This window comes from Biomphalaria glabrata, chromosome 4, assembly GCF_947242115.1.
Source record: "Biomphalaria glabrata chromosome 4, xgBioGlab47.1, whole genome shotgun sequence".
Classification (NCBI taxonomy): Eukaryota; Metazoa; Mollusca; class Gastropoda; family Planorbidae; genus Biomphalaria; species Biomphalaria glabrata.
Genome location: NC_074714.1, coordinates 15,757,598 through 15,777,351, shown reverse-complemented (window position 1 = coordinate 15,777,351; position 19,754 = coordinate 15,757,598). Strand labels below are relative to the sequence as shown.

General features: G+C 34.3%; 1 long non-coding RNA gene across 1 annotated transcript; it reads right to left on the bottom strand.

The window, feature by feature from the left end:
- Positions 1–9,432: 9,432 nt before the first annotated feature.
- Positions 9,433–15,974, bottom strand: LOC106058298 (uncharacterized). The gene is made up of 3 exons (XR_001216014.2): positions 15,724–15,974; positions 12,262–12,379; positions 9,433–11,096 (listed from the first exon to the last, which is right to left on the bottom strand). It is a non-coding gene; the product is annotated as an uncharacterized LOC106058298 (long non-coding RNA).
- Positions 15,975–19,754: the final 3,780 nt, after the last annotated feature.

Below are 19,754 nucleotides of genomic sequence, written 5' to 3'. Positions count from 1 at the left end.
ATAAAGTGCCATTGTATATAAAAAAAAGAAAACAAAAAGGATTGTATAGTAAATACAATCATAAATATAAAATGGTCACACATAGGCACTAAAACAAGTAATCGTCATAATTATTATGCGACTGACTTGCATAAAGAGAACTGTGATTATCTAAACTGCATACAGAGCCTGTAGTGTTGTAACATAGCAGACATGGAAGACGTGCTTGATAATGCAAAGAAAAAGTAAATAACATTTAGGAAGACAGCTTCGTGGAACTTGGTTAATCTGGCAGACATATGGTATGAAGTTATAAATATGCAGACAAATGGTCTGAAGTTTACAAGTATAATGCAGACAAATGGTCTGAAGTTTAAAAAAAAATGCAGACTAATGGTTTAAAATGTACAGGTATGGTGAAATACTCGACATAAGAACATAAGAAGATATGCTAGACTATAGCCCAATTAAAAACTATACACGAAGAAGGCACTGTCAATGAGTTTAAACCGGAAGCTATGCACACTGTAAAATGATCAAAACATTTTAGGAACAAAACTTGATAAACTTTTTATTCAATAGTTGAATTCGTATTAGAATAATTGCGTACACATATTTCTAAATTAACATTAAATGTAGAAATGTTATAAGTTAGGAAAATATATTGTTTTCCAATAGGGTTTGTTGGACTAGCCCGTTTTGTTTCTTTGATTTAAAAGTATTGGGCCGGAAGTCGCTTTTTTATTTATTTATTTTATGAGTATTTTACCCAAGATCTGTTTTGTTTTTTAGGACTAGCTTATTTCATTTAACCAGGCATTTTCCGATACACAATTTAATACACAAAGTAATTGTTGAAAAAAATTGTAGTGATTTTAAACTTTAAATGATTACTTAAAAAGGTGTTACTCTAATCAATTTGAATATTATTTTGTTATGAGTGTCACTGTTTATTTTGTGTCTGTTCTAGTTTCTTAAATTTTTCTTGAGTAAAGGGGTCGTTTTTCTCTTAATGGGTATACCTGATTTCTCCAAGCAGCCTTAGTAAAATATTGGTCCTAAATAATGCTATGTTTATAAACGAAAAATCGCATGGCTGCATTATGATGAATGTACGTGTTAGTTCAATATATTTTATATTACTAGGTAACTATAAATAACCGCATAAATAGATGTAAGTTTTTTGTTTTTTTTCTGTTAGATAAAGTCATATGGCAAATTTTTGTTTATATCCTAATTCTAAAAAGGAATAATAATAAAATTATACAGTAAAAATAATCACTAAGTTTTTCTTTTAATAGCTTTGAAAGTCTAACTGAGTTTGTGTTTTTGCAGATGTACACAAGCTACACTATGAGTCAGTCCATCTCTTCTGACTATTTAGAAATAAGAGTAAAAATGTAGGCTTCGATATTTTTAGCCTGAATTTAAGAAGTTACAATCTTCAAACAACTAATATATTGCCTCTTCCATAAAACTTTGTACTTAAAAAATAAATGTATCCAATGCTGGAAATCCTGCTTGTATACTTAGGCCCTATTTAAATCGATCCGGTATCAATGTATTAAGTAGCAATAACCCCGCAAAAAAATTTAATGAAAGAAGATTGAGATATACATATATTTTTGTGACGGTACGCACCGGTACGGGGTACCGGCACCTTTTTTCAATGTCGGGAAAAATGATTACTTTTCTTGTAATTCAACGTTAATTGTTAATTTATTATTAGTTGAAAGTTAGGCAATCTATGAATGAGTACTGGAGCCTCTTTTTTATTTTTACAAAAAAAAAAGCACTTTATAAACCTTCAGCCGACATGCTGTATTATTAAAAACACCTCTATGTGAACTTCTCAATCATCTAGAGTCTTAGACAGTTATTATTTTAGACTAGATTTAAGTAGAGTCTAGACCTAGATTTAGTAGGCCCATTATTATAAAAAAAAATAATAATAATAATCAGTCATTATAGACATCATTCGCAATTTTATTATTAGGTCTAGGCATTGAAAAGTAAATCTATTAATAAACTATAATAGATCTAAGTCTAAGTACTAACTTATTAAATAAGTCATTATAAGTAGAAGTATTACAATGAATATTGTATAGATCTAGATTGACAAGATTATAGATAGATCTATGGATAGATCTCTAGTTTAGTAGATTAAGTATAGAGTATAGTAAACGTATTACAGTATTATTAGATCTATGTCTTATGCCTATATCTAATAATCTAATAATTAAAAAAACTTTAGTCTTTATTAATATCTAGACTTTTTTTCTAATAAAAATTGACTATAGGCATAGCATAGGCTAGAATCGGCAATCTAGTCTCAAGATAGAATCTATACTATTACTAGATCTATTCGATTTATATATATATATCTAGACTAGAATTAGATTATAGATCTAAATATACTAATGGAGAGATGATATGAGGTGTTAGCTAATAGCGTTGCACAAGAAACAAACCTGGGTTTTTCTAAACTCTAATACTTGGTATGTAATAGTAAAACAGCACCTACCTAAATAAATCGTAACTAGCAATCAAAAGCCTATATTTATTGTAGCATATATAGGTCTGTAGTTGTATTTTATATAGCCTTCGTAACTTCTTCTATAGAGAAATGACTTCTGTAATTTTTTTTTACTGAAAATTGGGCTATTCGCATCTGACACATATATAATTTTTATGTTCAGCAACAAACCCTATTAGTTCTATACTTAAAAAGTGCAATGCACTTGATGCTCTAGAGCAGTGTTTCCCAAACTTTTTTGACTTATGTGTTAACTTTCTAAAATTTTTGTAATATCCTTCGACCCTCCTTTCCTAAAAAAGGATTTTTAAAAATAAAAATATTTGTTTGTTATAGAGACACATGAACTACACTCTAAAAAAAATAATTGGAAACCTAGTTTTTAAATTGCAAAAGTGGGCGTGTTGTTGTATCATCCCTAACCATTTCCTGATCTTGATAAAAGTCAATCTTAAAATGTAAAATGACAGTGTATTTGATGTTTTAGACAATTAAACTAAATAACGACAAATGATTTAAACGTATCATATTGTTATAAACCTGGTGGTGGCACAGAGAGGGGTAGTGGTGTGTGTGTAGTCAGCCGACGCAAATCGCCCCAGGCCAGCGCTAGACGAGCGGTCAACCGTGACGAGTTACGACTGTCAGCCGAGTCGAGTGTCAACAGGACAGTTCGGGAAGGATCGCAGCGTCACGAGAGTTGTAGTCATCTGACCACCTAGAAACGTCGAGCGGCGTTCTGTCCGGTTCGAGAAGGCCAGTAGGGACCCTATATAAAGAGCGGAGGTGTCGCAGTCAAGACGGTTCACGAGAGACGGTTCACGAGAGAAGGTTCAGAAAGCGGAGTCACAACATCCCGATCTACAGTTCGTTACAACGGCTCAGTACAAGTCCGAGACGAGACAGAGAGACCAGTGCAAGAGTTGATACAGCGGAGAGATATTTGTGCAGGCTTGTGTTACGTGCTGCCAATTGTACAGTATTGGCTGTTATTTATTGACATTAAACTATTACGTTATTTTCAAGCCCTGAGTTGTCAAGTTCTTACAGTTGGTGGTGTCGTTTGGTGCCATTTGCAGCGAGCCTGGATAGGGAGATTCGTAACAATATTTTATTCTAATTTATAAACTAAATGGGTATTTAAATTAATTAGCATAGTTATTTATGTGCAACGCGTACCCCCTTCAAACTCTTCCCTTACCCCTGGGGGTACGCTTACCTCACTTTGGGAAACACTGCCCTAGAGAATTCATTTGATTTGATTGTCTATTTAGGCACAAACTTTATTATATAATACAATGATAGAATAGAATGTGATAGAATGAAAACCTGTTTCTATTATTTCAGAAGCTTCTGATACTTGACAATGCCAATAGATCCGTTTCTCTTTCTTTGAAATTTATTTTACAAAATATGTTATTCTTATTCGGACGGATTTGTTTTAAATATGTATTTAAAAGTAAAAATGACTTCTCTTGAGACTAACATGAAAATATTTTCTGATCAGGCAATGAAAAGAAATGAGTATGTGTGGGCAAGGTTTGCATGTTATTTTTATTATTTTATTATTCAAAGTAGTTTACATGTCTGAAAAATTGATGCAATAATCGAAGGGTTATTTTGTCAATATTTTCAGCATGTTATTTTGACAACGTCACCAGTATATGGCAGAACACTCTTCTTTTGTAACTATTAGGATACAATTAAAGATTTTGTTATGGATTGTGGGTTGTATTGCACCGTCAGGAAACATAGCCTCGAAGCAAGACGTTTTGGTGCCGCCGTTTTGGCGCCGCCGTTTTGGCCCCGCCGTTTTGGCGCGAAGGTCGTTTTGGCGCGAGCCGTTTTGGCGACGGGACGTTTTGGCGCGAAATACATTATGTACGTTTATTGTATTATTTCTTTTAAAAGAATTATTTATTTCTATGTTTTGCATGAGTGTTTGTGTTAAGACATATTTTTCACGTACTAAATGTAAATGTGTGTTTGTTTTTCACATCATTTTCTTTAATAAACATTTTGGCTTGTGTATGTGTGTTTATTAAGAGGCACACTTTTATTTTCAAAAAAGTTTTTTAAGATATTACTTTAAAATTAAAAACAAAATGAATCGATGATAGACTAAAAATTGATGCAATTATTTGTTTACATTAACATTGGTTTATTTAATGACTGTATGGTATCTCCAACTAACAATACCAAACACTTGCTAATAATAAGTAAAACTAAATACATGTACCATGTTTCTCAAAATACTTTCAGTTAAGTATACATAGACACCATGGTTATTTGCCTAAGTCGCTGGAATTCAAGGGCTCATTAAAAAAAGCTACGTGCTTATTAAATTATCGTCAAATGATATCTCGCGCCAAAACGTCCCGTCGCCAAAACGGCTCGCGCCAAAACGTCCCGTCGCCAAAACGGCGGCGCCAAAACGTCACGTACCGACATAGCCTGAATGGCTCAAGTGATATTATTTAATAAGGTCAATATGAAATGGATCTTTGTTACTTTATCAACTTTAATGTACAGATTTGCTCATGGGAGTGTACATTTTGATAATGTACATTTATATAACTGTCGGCGAATGGAGTAGAAATGTTTATTTTCAATAAATAATTTATGGAGGAATAGCACTTTGTATCAGCTGGCTGGGACTTTAGTTACTAGCGAAACATCAACATTCTTTAGTTCTTTAATTCATATGGAACCATTTCTAAGTGTAAAATATCCACATGGGGATTACGTAATGCTGGAATAAATACTGCATTCCAGATTATTACGCCTATAATGATATATTGTCGTGAATGTAATATATATATATATATATATATATATATATATATGTAATATGTATGTCGCAACATAACCAGTTTGACTTTTAACTGATTTTTAGTGAAATCAAAACGTAACACAAAGAAGCTTGAAATCTCACGATTCATGGTAACAGGCCACTGTCTAGACGTGGCACAATGTTCTCGTTCATCAATATTTGGACAAATCTGTAACAGTTTTGTATTGTAAGCGACGGCTGCAGTGACTACATGGTGGCTGAAGGGTGAGACGGGGGGGGGGGGGCAAAGGGGGCACGATGACCCGGGCGCCAACCTTAGTGGGCTCCACACGCTACCTATATTTCTATGTGATGTTCATGTAGAATATGAAAAGTCGCCAAGAAAGTACCCTTCCCCGTTTTGCTAACTGCGCCTCTGAATCCATTGTTCTCTGGGCTTTGCATTCTACAGCAGAAGGCGTTCAACTGTACTTTTTTAAATGACAAAACAAGGAGACCAAATTGCACCTATGTCAAAACTAATGTGTAAAAAAATTGATATTTGCTTGAAGATAATGCCTTTTAGAACAATACTTACAGAAAGTTAAATCAACTATTTACTACAAAAGGTAGCTGCCTATGTGAAGGAAAATGAATGATAGACAGATTTTCTTGGTTACATAATTTAAAATAATATGGTTAGTTTATCTGACTCACAGGTCACATAAGTTATAGGCTGCATACTGTATCTTAAAATATTAGTTGAATGGGGAGACTATGTCGTAATTCAAAGAAAAAGAAACAGAATGTAATGTAACAAGTTTCAATGTCAACAGATTGTTAGTTTTTAAAAAAAATCGAAATGCAATATTAATGACAACTAATATTATACAATAAAAAATAAAGATTTATTATGTAAAATACAAACTTTATTTCATTTTTCCACATTCGGCCTCATCTGTTCCAAATTTTTACGTGACAGCCTTAAAGACAGACATAGGAAACGGGTATTAGAAATGTGAACAGAACTCGTGACCGGAAGAAGAGTGGGCGTGTGCAAGGTCTGCCTTTTCTTATTACGTTTATAAGAAGCAAGTCTGCAAGCTGATTACAGACATCTCCAACTGGAGGGATGAGCTCAAAATGTTTGCCATGATGCTAATTACAGAAAGTTAATTACACAATAGTATGAGGTCTAGACTGAAACCAATAGGGTGATCAAATATAACCCCGTCTCGTTGGTCAAACAATAAGCCTCAAGCTGTTTAAGCTGACTATAAAATGTATGGAACAGTTTAGAGACAGTAGGTTAATTGCCCAGCAGGATTTCTTTGACCCGTATGTGCAATGTTAGTCGACGCGATGACACTTTAATGCTGGTGACGCAAACAACCAAGCATGGTGCGTAGAGCCATCAAATCATCCCTTCTATTATGATTAATCATAACATGGACTTATGCCATTGTTTATACACACGGGAAAATAAGCATTGTATTTTAAACACAATTAGAAATATAAAATGGTCAAAAATTAGCGCTAAAAACAGTTATCATCATAATTACTATGTAACTGACATACAAAAAGAATATCGCCATAGCTTGTATTGTTTTGTAACGGCAGACAAATGTGACTAAATAGATAATATGAAGAAAAAGTAACGAAGATTATGACGACAACTTGGTGGAGCTTGGTTCATCATGTTTATTTTCTACTGGAAAGTTATTGAGGCAAAGCGCATTATGTCAGCTGGAAGGGATTAGTTACCAGCGAAACATCAACATTATTAATTGTACTAATCACAGTTGAAAGATATGTAAACATGAAGTATCCGCATGGAGATTACATAATGCTAGAATTCATATTGCAACCCAGATTATTACGTGTATGACGAGGTATGTCGTAACTGAATTATGACATAACCAGAAAGCAACATAAACAGTTTCAATTTGAACTAATTTGTTAGTTGTATCAAAGCGAAATATTATAGAAGCTTTGAATCTTACGATTCATGGTGACTGACTACTGTATAGACGTATATACAAGGTCTAAACAGAAAGGATTACTAATACGATGACCAATTATAACTTTGCCTCAGTGGTCAAATAATCAGCCTTAAGTTCCTTATCTTGAAAATTGCAAGGAGTCGCTCAGACAAAGTAGTTAACTGCCTAGCCAGATTTCGTTTAACTGTATTTGCAGTAATCATCGACGTATAGACACTGGAATGTTGGCTTCTTCTAGTACAAAGCGAGATGCGCAAAACCAGCCAATCTTCTTTTCTACTATGTTCAATAATGTGCCATGGTATATAAAAAAAAAAAGGAAAAAAGATGATTGTATAGTTAACAGTCATAAATATAAAATGGTCACACATAGGCACTAAAGAGAACTGTAATTATCTAAATTGCATACAGAGCCTGTAGTGTTGTAACATAGCAGACATGGAAGACGTGCTTGATAATGCAAAGAAAAAGTAAATAACATTTAGGAAGACAGCTTCGTGGAACTTGGTTAATCTGGCAGACAAATGGTCTGAAGTTTACAAGTATGGTGTAAGATTCGACATCATTAACATAAGAAGATATGCTAGACAATAGCCCAATGAAGAATCAAATACAAAGAAAGTGCTGTCAATGATTTGAAACCGGGAGCTATGTACACTGTACAATTAAAACATTTCAGGAACAAAACTTTCAAAACTTTCAAAACTATTATTCAATAATTGAATTTCTTTTAGAATAATCTCTTAGACGTATTCGTTAGATTAACAATATTAAATGTAGAAATGTTCTAAGCTAGAAAGAGATATCGTTTTCCAATCAGTTCTATACTTAACATGTAAAATTCCCTTAAGCATTGTTTCCCAAACTTATGACTTATGCGTTACCCTTCTAGAATTTGCGTAATACTCCTCAATCCCCCTCCAAGGAAAATCTGAAACGGAGCTTTGTTGCTTTAACAACTTAAGTTTACAAATTTGCTCATGGGAGTGTACATTTTGATAATGCACATTTATATAACTGTAGACGAGTGACGTGGGCATGTTAATTGTTTATTTTCTATTGGAAAGTCTGCAAGCTGATTACTGACAGCTCCAACTGGAGTAAAAGCATGAGTGTACATAAGAGATTGCTCAAATGTGATGCACGCACCCAGAAAAGTTGTTACAATAGCAATGATGTACAATTGTTTGTCTTTTAAAAAGGCAAAAACTCTTGCAACAAATATTTCTGTAGAATTTCAATCATCATTAAATCATATTGTCTTTAGTCACGAAACTAAGTTACAATGAGTAGAATCATGCCTTTAAAGACAAAGATGCTCGCCTAAGTGTAGGTGCATGAGTGTAGGTAGATGAAAGAGGGTTTTATGTAGTTGGATTAAATCATTGAAAAGACTTTGGTTAGTTTGTCTGCTCCACAGGTTACACAGAATGCTAGGTTGCGAATTGTATATCCCATAATTTTACTTGAACTATGAGATGATGATGAATTGTACATCCCATAATTTTACTTGAACTGTGAGATGATGATGAATTGTACATCCCATAATTTTACTTGAACTATGAGATGATGATGAATTGTACATCCCATAATTTTACTTGAACTATGAGATGATGATGAATTGTACATCCCATAATTTTACTTGAACTGTGAGATGATGATGAATTGTACATCTCATAATTTTACTTGAACTATGAGATGATGATGAATTGTACATCCCATAATTTTACTTGAACTGTGAGATGATGATGAATTGTATATCCCATAATTTTACTTGAACTATGAGATGATGATGAATTGTATATCCCATAATTTTACTTGAACTATGAGATGATGATGAATTGTACATCCCATAATTTTACTTGAACTATGAGATGATGATGAATTGTACATCCCATAATTTTACTTGAACTGTGAGAGGATGATGAATTGTACATCCCATAATTTTAATTGAACTATGAGAGGATGATGAATTGTACATCCCATAATTTTACTTGAACTATGAGATGATGATGAATTGTACATCCCATAATTTTACTTGAACTATGAGAGGATGATGAATTGTACATCCCATAATTTTAATTGAACTATGAGATGATGATGAATTGTACATCCCATAATTTTACTTGAACTATGAGAGGATGATGAATTGTACATCCCATAATTTTAATTGAACTATGAGAGGATGATGAATTGTACAGCCCATAATTTTACTTGAACTATGAGAGGAAGACGTTCACAAAGATAGGAAAAATAAAATAGGTTTCAATTTTAACAATTTGCTAGTTATAATTGTATCCAGTTCCAAAACTGGTGACCCTTTTAATCTCACAATTTTAAGACAACTTGTTTACTATGTAAATGTAAGCTACAAACAGATTTCCAATTATAGAAAATGTTTCTGCAATGACCTATAATAAATCATTTGGCAATATACAACGTCACAAGAACTATTTCACCTATGAACTAATGTCGTTGTTATCAAATTTATTGAAGGGGGGATTTCTTATGATTGCTGTGGTCAATACTCGAAATCAAGATGTTTTTATTTCATTTTTATTGTCTCGGACGCTAAGAGCTTTGTGAAAGTAGATTGGTCGTTAATCAACATAAGTGTTACATTTTTCATAGCACATAGAGAATGTTGAATATGGTTATTCACTAATAGGACATAGGGAATGTTGAATATGGTTATTCACTAATAGGACATAGGGAATGTTGAATATGGTTATTCACTAATAGGACATAGGGAATGTTGAATATGGTTATTCACTAATAGGACATAGAGAATGTTGAATATGGTTATTCACTAATAGGACATAGGGAATGTTGAATATGGTTATTCACTAATAGGACATAGGGAATGTTGAATATGGTTATTCACTAATAGGACATAGAGAATGTTGAATATGGTTAAACACTAATAGGACATAGGGAATGTTGAATATGGTTATTCACTAATAGGACATAGAGAATGTTGAATATGGTTATTCACCAATAGGACATAGAGAATGTTGAATATGGTTAATCACTAATAGGACATAGGGAATGTTGAATATGGTTATTCACTAATAGGACATAGAGAATGTTGAATATGGTTAAACACTAATAGGACATAGGGAATGTTGAATATGGTTATTCACTAATAGGACATAGGGAATGTTGAATATGGTTATTCACTAATAAGACATAGGGAATGTTGAATATGGTTACTCACTAATAGGATATGGAGAATGTTGAATATGGTTATTCACTAATAGGACATATTTGACATATAGAATGGGCCTCGTCTTTCCTTTAAGAAAATGAAATATCATTATATAGACTTACACCATGTTCATGTTTGTCTTTTTCAAGTCTAATGGTGTTATAGTCTAAAGTATGTTTGTAATGTTCATAAATGGTACAAATATTTGTTGGTATCTTTATTAATAGTACACATATTTGTTGTTATTGTCAGCAGTCTGTTTGTTATGTTTAGAAATAGTACAAACATTTGTTGTTATCTTTATTAATTGTACAAACATTTGTTTTTATAGCCTGCAGTCTGTTTGTTATGTTTAAAATGTTTAAAAATAGTACAACACAACACATAACAAACTTGATTTGGAAGATCAAAGAATATTTCTGTGGCTTGGAGGTGGTTGACTCTGGTTGTCCTGGTTGTGAAGTCCTATTGAATCGTCTGGTTCCCAGTTTGTGTTCTTTAAATATTGATGCTGCTTGATCAACTGGAACAAGTTCAGCCATGATGTATCAGATAGTAAGTTGGATATTGACTTCTGGCTGAAGACGTTGTTAATGTCTGCAAGAAAAAGAAATATCAATCCAGAATAAACGAAAGAGTTGTATATTAAGCTGATGTTGTAAATCGATATAAATGTAACTGTTAATGAACAGTGATAAATCTATATTAAATGTCTTTTTTTGTTGTTCATTGACAACCTCTAATTTTTTTACACCTAAAGAAACAGTTTAAATGAATTTTTTTTTTACTAGGACAAGGTTAGGGTTAAGGTTTAAATGTATTTTTTAATAGCATGTTTCTAATGTATGTATACTTTTAATCAGTCAATAATATATATAATTATTTCTAAAGATTTATTGATTGATTTTTTGAGTATAACAATGAAATGTGTTAAATGTTGTGAGAATGACACTTTTGAAAGTGGTTTTTTTTGTATTAGAAGTTTTTTTTTATTTTTGAGGTGTATAGTTAGTGTAGGGGTGCGTTGGCTCAGTGGTAATGTTAAAGCGCTTTGCTACCAAGCCTATGGGTCCCGAGTTCAAATCCATGTGAAGACTTGGGTTTTTAGGAAATGAATATTTTGGTCGCCACTGAGTCCACCCTAAGCTAATGAGCATTACATTCGTTCACAAACTATTGAAGTTTGGTCTTCGTGTTGAACTAATGTAAACTCTTTAACCATTGGCTAAATAAACATATTTACATCTACGTCATATTTTGCAAGGACTGAAAGGGCTACACTTGTTAGAAGTTTGTGAGTATTAAGTCTCGCAAGCTTAGGTCACCGTTAAAACGTCAATAGAGACTAGGATTTTGGTCTCCATAATAATTGATTTGATAAAAAATTGATGACTGAGTGGTTAAGCGCTTGGCTTCCGGACCTGGGTTCCTTGGTTCGAATCTCGGTGAAGGCTGATTTTGAATTCCGGGATTTTTAGGGTGCCCCTGTGTCCACCCATTTCTAATGGGTACCTGATTTTAGTTGGGGAAAGTAAAGGAAGTTGGTCGTTGTGCTGGCCACATATCACCTTGGCCGTTAACCGTTGGCCAAATAAACAGATGATCTTAACATCATCTGCCCTATAGACCTCAAGGTCTGAAAAGGGAACTTTACTTACTATATTAAAATATATGGAAGGACATAATGAATATTATGACATGTATGGGTGAGTAATTACTATGATATAAGTCAGATAATAATCACACACGAAGAAAGTCTAACCTGTTATGATCCTACTGGCAAAGAGACTTCATGCTGGTGCAATTAATCTTTCCCATGTCATGAATGTTCTTTAATCTTCGCAAACATAGTCAATGGCAAGGACTGTTATCTTATGAATCTGTTTGTAGTCATACAAGAAAAGAGAGATTTAAGACAAATGTGAGACAGATACTATGTAGAAACTATTTGAAATTTAACTCAAAAGTATATGTTCACAAATTTAGACAAAATAAGGGGGAGGGGGGAGTAGAGGTGATAGCTGAGTGTTTAAACACTTGGCTTCCGAACCGATGGATATCGAATCCCAGTAAAGACTTATATTTTTAGATTCAGTGTTCTTATTTGGATTATGAGTCCACCCAAGTCTAAGAGAAACCTTACATACGTTGGTAAAATGAAGATGATTAGTGGTTTTGATGGCCACATGACATCATCTAGAACCTTAGACCATATCTGCCTGTCTGAATAAACTTCCGTCTGAGAAAGATCCTATGTAAATTATGGCCCATATCCCAAGACGCTTGGGTTAGAACCAAAGGCCGACCAAAGAAGGAAAAATGTTCCATGTTTCTTCACTGTACCTCGTCGGCCGGTGCAATTATCCACCACAAATAAAGAACGGTGTGTGGATACTTACATGTTTGTTGGGGGCTTTCTTCCACCCTACTCCCATCTCCATACCCAGTGCAATGAACTCGGTTCTCAGGCAATCCAGAGTTTTTCTAATACTTCTCTATTGGTCTAATCGTCTCCTGTAACGACCATTTGTACCCGAGGCTGAGAAGCATTGCCCGGGGTATACATTTAGATCTAATAGAGTCCGTCTAGAAAGTAAAGTCACCTCAAAGTGTAAATCTGGATCTAGTCAACATAATTGTATACTCATATAAGAATAGGCCTAGCGATGGATCGAGAGAATCTACTTTCTAGATCCTATAGACCAGTATTTCTCTAACTATGAAGCGCCCGTACTGAAAAATGGAAAGAGGGCGAAGCCAGTAAAGAAATGTACTTTCATTTTAATTTACTACATTAACCAAACATAAAAACATTATAATCCATGTTTTAAAAAATTCTAAAATTCCTATTCAATGTGAACTCTTAAAAAATATTGACCGTTTTCGTGAGACGAGTCTGCAATAAAATCAATTCATAACTTTTTGAATAATATATTTCAAAACCTTTCTGCTAACGCGATTCTTCTTGTATCCGAATGGTCGAAGTTCTCCAGCTGGCCTATATCACTACGTTGAAGAGTGTGTTTTTGTAACACAAATAATGTCAGCGCTAAGACTCCTGAACAAGAATATTATCTTAAGACGATCTCACGCATTACAAACTTTTGTGTGCTGTGTGTACCTTGAATCTCCGAGATCAGCATGGGCGTGTGCTGCCTTCGACTTCATTAAACATCATTTGCGACATCATTTTGTTTACAATGATAATAAGCGCGCTTTAGACACCTCAAGGATGCAAATCTTAGTTCTTATTGGAAGAAAAAAATCTGTTCAATACTTGCGCTTCCCACCTCCTTTTTATTGAATTAAAAAGAGTTGCAGACGTCAGGAGAAAGGATTTCGAACGTAAAGAATGCAGGAAATCGTTTCATGCCTGGTCCTCTCAGACGCTGTTAAAAAAACTTACAGCGCTCCCTTGATGAATTTATGAGGAAACTTCTGTTTCTTCAACACTATCTTAACTCTTTCTCTCCATATTTATTTACCACATTCTGGTGGAATCAACGTTTGTATCGTCAGTTAGGAGAGAAAGAGTTAAGAATAACCCTTTTCTAGTTAACAAAAGCACAATTTACAAATTATCTACGAAATAATATTTCAGAGGGAAAAAATATTTTAAAAAATATACATGGTTAGGTAAAAATGGATTCCAAGCATTTAATTTTAATGTAGACGCATAATACGCATTTCTTGGAGGGACCATGCCTCTAATCAGAATTTTTTGAGCCAATATGCACAGCATTTATGCTCTCCTGACACAAAGAAGACTTCGCTGGCTCAGACATGTCACCAGCATGCCAGATGGTAGAATCCCGAAAGATATATTATATGCTGAGCTTGTGGAGAGAGTCAGACCCAAGGGCCGCCCAAGACTACCTTATAGAGATGTCTGCAAGCGAGACATGAGAGCCACAGACATCAATGAAAGTATGTGGAAAGAAATAGCCAAAGACCGGAGTGCATGGAGACAGGCTGTGTGTGCTGGGACGATCTTCACTGAGAGTAAAAGAAACGAAGCGGCCCTAAATCAAGAGGAAAAAAAGAAAGCTGTCCGGTCCGCTAGCCCTGAAGAAATAGCTGTAATGTTATTTTGATATCTAGGATACGAACTTTTTCTTCATGGATGCCCAATATTTTAGAGGAATGGTTATGCATATAAATGCTGGCAATTTAAAGATGAGTTTTTATTTTGCAATTCCCTTTGGCAGAGTGTGAATGTGTTATAGTAAACAGGTTCATTTTTGTAAAAGTGTAAAATATATTTCAAAAATATTAATGATGTTTGCACAGATACTATTTTATTAATTTAATTTCATATTGTTTCAGGATTAAACTTAAAGCTTTGGCAATGCAAATCAGATTTACTGTTGGGGTGTCGCGGCATAGTGAGGAATTGTAAAAAGGGGTCGCCGATCGAAAAAGTTTGAGAACTACTGTTCTAGATCAAAATTACGGATCTAATAGTCTAGCAGTGCAAGCAAGCAGGCCTTTTTTATGTACTTTTTATTCAGGTATAAAAACATAATGAAATATATATTAATTAAAAATTAATTAATTTAAAAATAATAGGGCATAGTCATAGTGACTGTGACGCTATTCCTGATATCAAACATGATAATATGAATTGAAATATCTGGTTTAGGGGTCAAACCTGTTTATAGACTTTTACTTTGTTGGAAAATAAAAATAAAAAATTCTGCATCGTGAAAAAAAAAATGTGTAGAAAATGAAGAAATAATAACGACCATCATCATCATCCTCAACCTCCGTTTGAGTGAGGGCTTGAAGGGTTCAAATCCTCTCTTGTAAAGCTCTGGACAGAAACCCTGCTGTTATGCGTAGAGTGTGTTGTTAGGGGACGGGGAGGTGGTGTCCTCTGGTGACTCGAGAAATGGAAACACAATTTTTTTTTCTTTTTAAAAAGATAATCTATTAAAATGACACGTAGATCATATTTGGCTTATAATTATCTAATTCATTTGATAAGTTATCAATTAGACCTATGTTAGTTTTGTCTCAAATGATGTAAATTGTCTAATTCCGTATTGGTATGGAGTAAGAAAATATACAAGTCTATTTTTTTTCTTAGCGACATATAGATCCAAGTCAGATAGTATGAGTTTTACATTTTACAATGTGTACGTGAAGAATGAAATTAATTATGATAAGTATACATATATATAAGTATTTTGAAGTCATTTATTTTCAAGCTAGCATTACTCACCTGCTCACCGGTTACATCCGTTGATTTGATCTCCGATTTATTATTCCATACTCTTGTTTCAAAAGTCGAAATGTCTCATAACAATTCTTTGAAATTCACCAATGAGCCCGCCACTCTCAAACTCTGTCACTTTTATCCTGCTCTCCACACGTTCACATGTACTGCCACGTCATACAAGCACAGCCAGCTCTCTTGTGCTCAGCCAGCTCTCTCGTTTTCTGCTCTCCCTTCTCTGGTCATGTGCGAAGAAGCCCCTACTCATTGGAGGCTCAATGTGACTGCCTCACTTGCTTAGGCCTAGCTTTTAGATCTAGACTTAGAATGCGGTGCGCAAAAAGTCGCTAAACATTACTATATAAAAGTCTTCAATGAATAGTTCTCTAACCGAATGTAAATTAATATCTGTTCATAGTTTGCACAATTTTAACGGCCAATCTTAAGAGTTTTCCCAGTTTGGCCAACGAGCTTATCTTATCTCAGTGACATACATCAACTGTTACATTGATAGGGAAATAGTTTTAAAAAAATAGTAAATTTCGCCTTTCAGACCTTGTGGTCTATAGGGCAGATGATGTAAAGGTCTATAGGGCAGATGATGTAAAGGTCTATAGGGCAGAGGATGTAAAGGTCATCTGTTTCTGAGTTTCTTAGATCCACGTCCACGTTCCAGGCTACTCCATGAGGTTGTCACATGAATAAAGTTTGCAAACAAGAAAAACATAAAAATACTAAAAAAACAAACAAAAAAAAATGTGAATATGTATCAATTAGTTCTGATCAATCATGTGATTAAATTTGTCATAGATCCAGACTAACAAGAATAAATCTGTGCTATTATAAATGTTTTACGATTTGCAAGTGTTGAAAACGCCAATCCTACGCGCTATTATTAAAAACGGCATTTTGCTTCAGCCGTAATTGTGTAATCAGGTGAAACAAGCTTCTCGCACCTCAAACTAATGAAGAATTACTTGATGTCAACAATTCTCAAAGATAGATTTAAACATTTGGTAATTCTTGCTATTGGGATCTATGTGGGAAACAAAATTATTATGATAATACTGTATGACTTTGCTACACGCAAGGCTCGTAAAGTAATTCTGTACGTAATAAAGAATGAATAAAATGCATAGACGAATTTATTTTCTAATACAAACTCTTAAATTTGACTTATTGTCCGCTTCCCTACCCAAACTTGGCCCCGCGAAATCCGTTTCGAATAGGGCCCCAAAATGCTTAAGTCCGGATGTTTCGGATATTCCTTCAGAGTTGACGATAGTTTACTTTCTAGTCCAAACCTCCCGCAAGGGATGGGAGCGGGCAGGGTTTGACAGTTCAGCGCGCGGCCATCCGTAGCGAGCAATAAAAACGTGTTCTCCCCCCCCCCCCCTCTTGTTTTTTTTCGAAGAAATAAGAGAGTGATCTTCCCATTTACTTCTTGTCTGACCTGATTAGGGAAGAAGAGAATTATATATAAAGATGATCCTATCACTTGTCTGAACCAGTAGAAAAAAAGGTGGAGGGGTGGGGGAGAAGTCGGTATCGGTGTAAATGTTACAATCATCGCTTTTTAAAATACATAAAGAAAAATGAAAAAAAAAAAGTTCACTCATGGCTCAAGCCCCCTCTAGGGCACTAATTCAACTTATACCACCACAACTGTCAAGTACGATTTCTTTCCCTTGTTCAACACCAAACAAAATATTTAATTACAATAGTTAATAAACTATTTTTTTTTGTTTGTTTTTTTCCTAAGAAACTAAATAGGCCTACACGATTTTGAAAGTAGCTGCTATATCGACAAGGGTATAACAACTTTGTTCCATTACATTCATTTGAATATATGTATATATAATGAGAAGAAGTAAAGGGGAGTAACTGGGGCATAAAACATTAAGCTTTGGGCAGGAGGGGCTCTATTGCCGTAGCTTGCTACCCACCTTAGAGATGGAAAACTCTGAACTCAAACCTCTGCAGCCTTGCGGCTATACCCAATCATGATAGACCTGCGACGCCGCTGACCCCGAAGTGTATCGGCAATTGCCATTCTATTGGATACATCAGCTGCTTGGAGTAGGGGGAACTGCTGTTTGTGCCTACATCGTTCCAACCACAGCTAGTGAACAGGCACATGTCAATTCAATGAGATGATCCAAAGTCGCCACTGAAGAAGGCCATAATATATATGTGTGTATGTGTGTGTATATATATATAAATATATATATATATATATATATATATATATATATATATATATATATATATATATATATATATATATATATATATATATATATATATATATATATATGACTTTAGGGCACAGTCTTAGGCACACTACTGTTTCTAATTTACATAAATGACCTACCAAATAGCAGTAGCTCAGGTACAAAAGTCAGTTTATTTGCAGACAATTACATAATATAAATAACAATAAAACAAACAAACAAACAAACAAAAAAACACAAGATTTTGAAATTTCCCAAAAAGAATTAGAAGAATTTCAGAAATGGGAATCAATTTGGCGTAAGTCTTTCCACCCAGAAAAAAAATGTCAGTTGTTAAGAGTTCAAAAAAAAAAAAAAAGCAAATTAAAACTACTTACTTTATTCATGGTAAACCAGTCACACAGACTAAAATCGCAAAATATCTAGGTGTAATAATAAATGAAAAGTTATCATGGAACTCCCATATTGATGAAATGAAATAAAAAGTCAAGCAAAACAGGGTTTTTTACAAAAAATTGTTACAAACCAAACAAAAACATAAAATTAAAATGATTAGTTTGGCCAATATTAGAATATGCATCCTCTGTTTTGGGATCCCTTAACGCAAGAAAACATTAAGAAATTATTACAAATACAAAATAGAGCAGTGAGATTTATAACAAACGAATATTCTAATTTTATTAGAGTAACACAATTAGTAAAATCACTAAACGTAGAGATACTTCAGGACAGAAGAATAAAAAGTACAGTAGCTATACTACACAAAACACTAAACCATAACTTACAAATAGAAAAAACAAACCCTACTAAAATACTTAGAAAGACACAAAGATAGAGGCACATTTCTTATTCCTTTTTCTTTTTCTTACCCCTCCCAAAACCCCCCCTTCCCCCCCCCCCCCCCGAACAAAAAATATATTTATTTATGTGTGTGTGTGTACATCATCTGTATTACATTCTGACCCTTCATTCTTTCGGAAGACGTTTATTGTGCCCTAGAATAGGTTCTTCCTGGAGTTAGTGAAAAAATTGTAGATTCCCCGCCTTTGCCAGCAAGGGTGTTTGGGCGAGCGCTATGAGCTTCCCAATCGCGGGGCGGAGCCCCGCCGCCAAACGCGATTTCTGGTATTGCAAGCCAACAAAATGTATATTCTGAGGTATCTACAGTGTATTTTCCTGCTATTAAAAAAGTTTTGTTTCAAAAAACTAATTTGCTATTCTTAATGACTTAGACCCTACCGCGCCGTTCGTCGCATTTGCCGTCAAGCTGTTTCCATAAAAATCTGTCACTGGTAATGTCTGAAGCCTCTTCCCACCTGCTCTGAGGACCTCCATGAATGTGTGGCGATAAGTTGTACTAGGATGTCATCGCAAATCTTCTTATGCTTAATTCATTTTGTCGGAGAACATGGCCCGCAAACCTTATGCGACGCTCTATCATAATCTTACTAAGGGGTCGACTCCCACTTCGGCATAGGATTTTCTTGATTTAGACCCGATCTCTATAACTGACTCCTAAAATCTGTCTTAGCCATCTTTGTTGAGCCACATTTAGTGTTTTTCAATTTCGGCAGAAGACTATTCACTGCATTTTATTAATGGAGCCCCGCCGCTGTTAGAAATGTGTAACTGTAGTTTGTTTTAGAATAATATTGAAGATAGAGGTTTTCCACCTCAAAACACTCTGTAGAGGAATTTTAAACTCAAAACCATCTGGAGGGGTTTTAAGCTTTTAAAAAAGGCATCTGTAGGAGAGGGGTTTAAACCTAAAACCCCAATACGCTACGCTCATATAATTTTAGT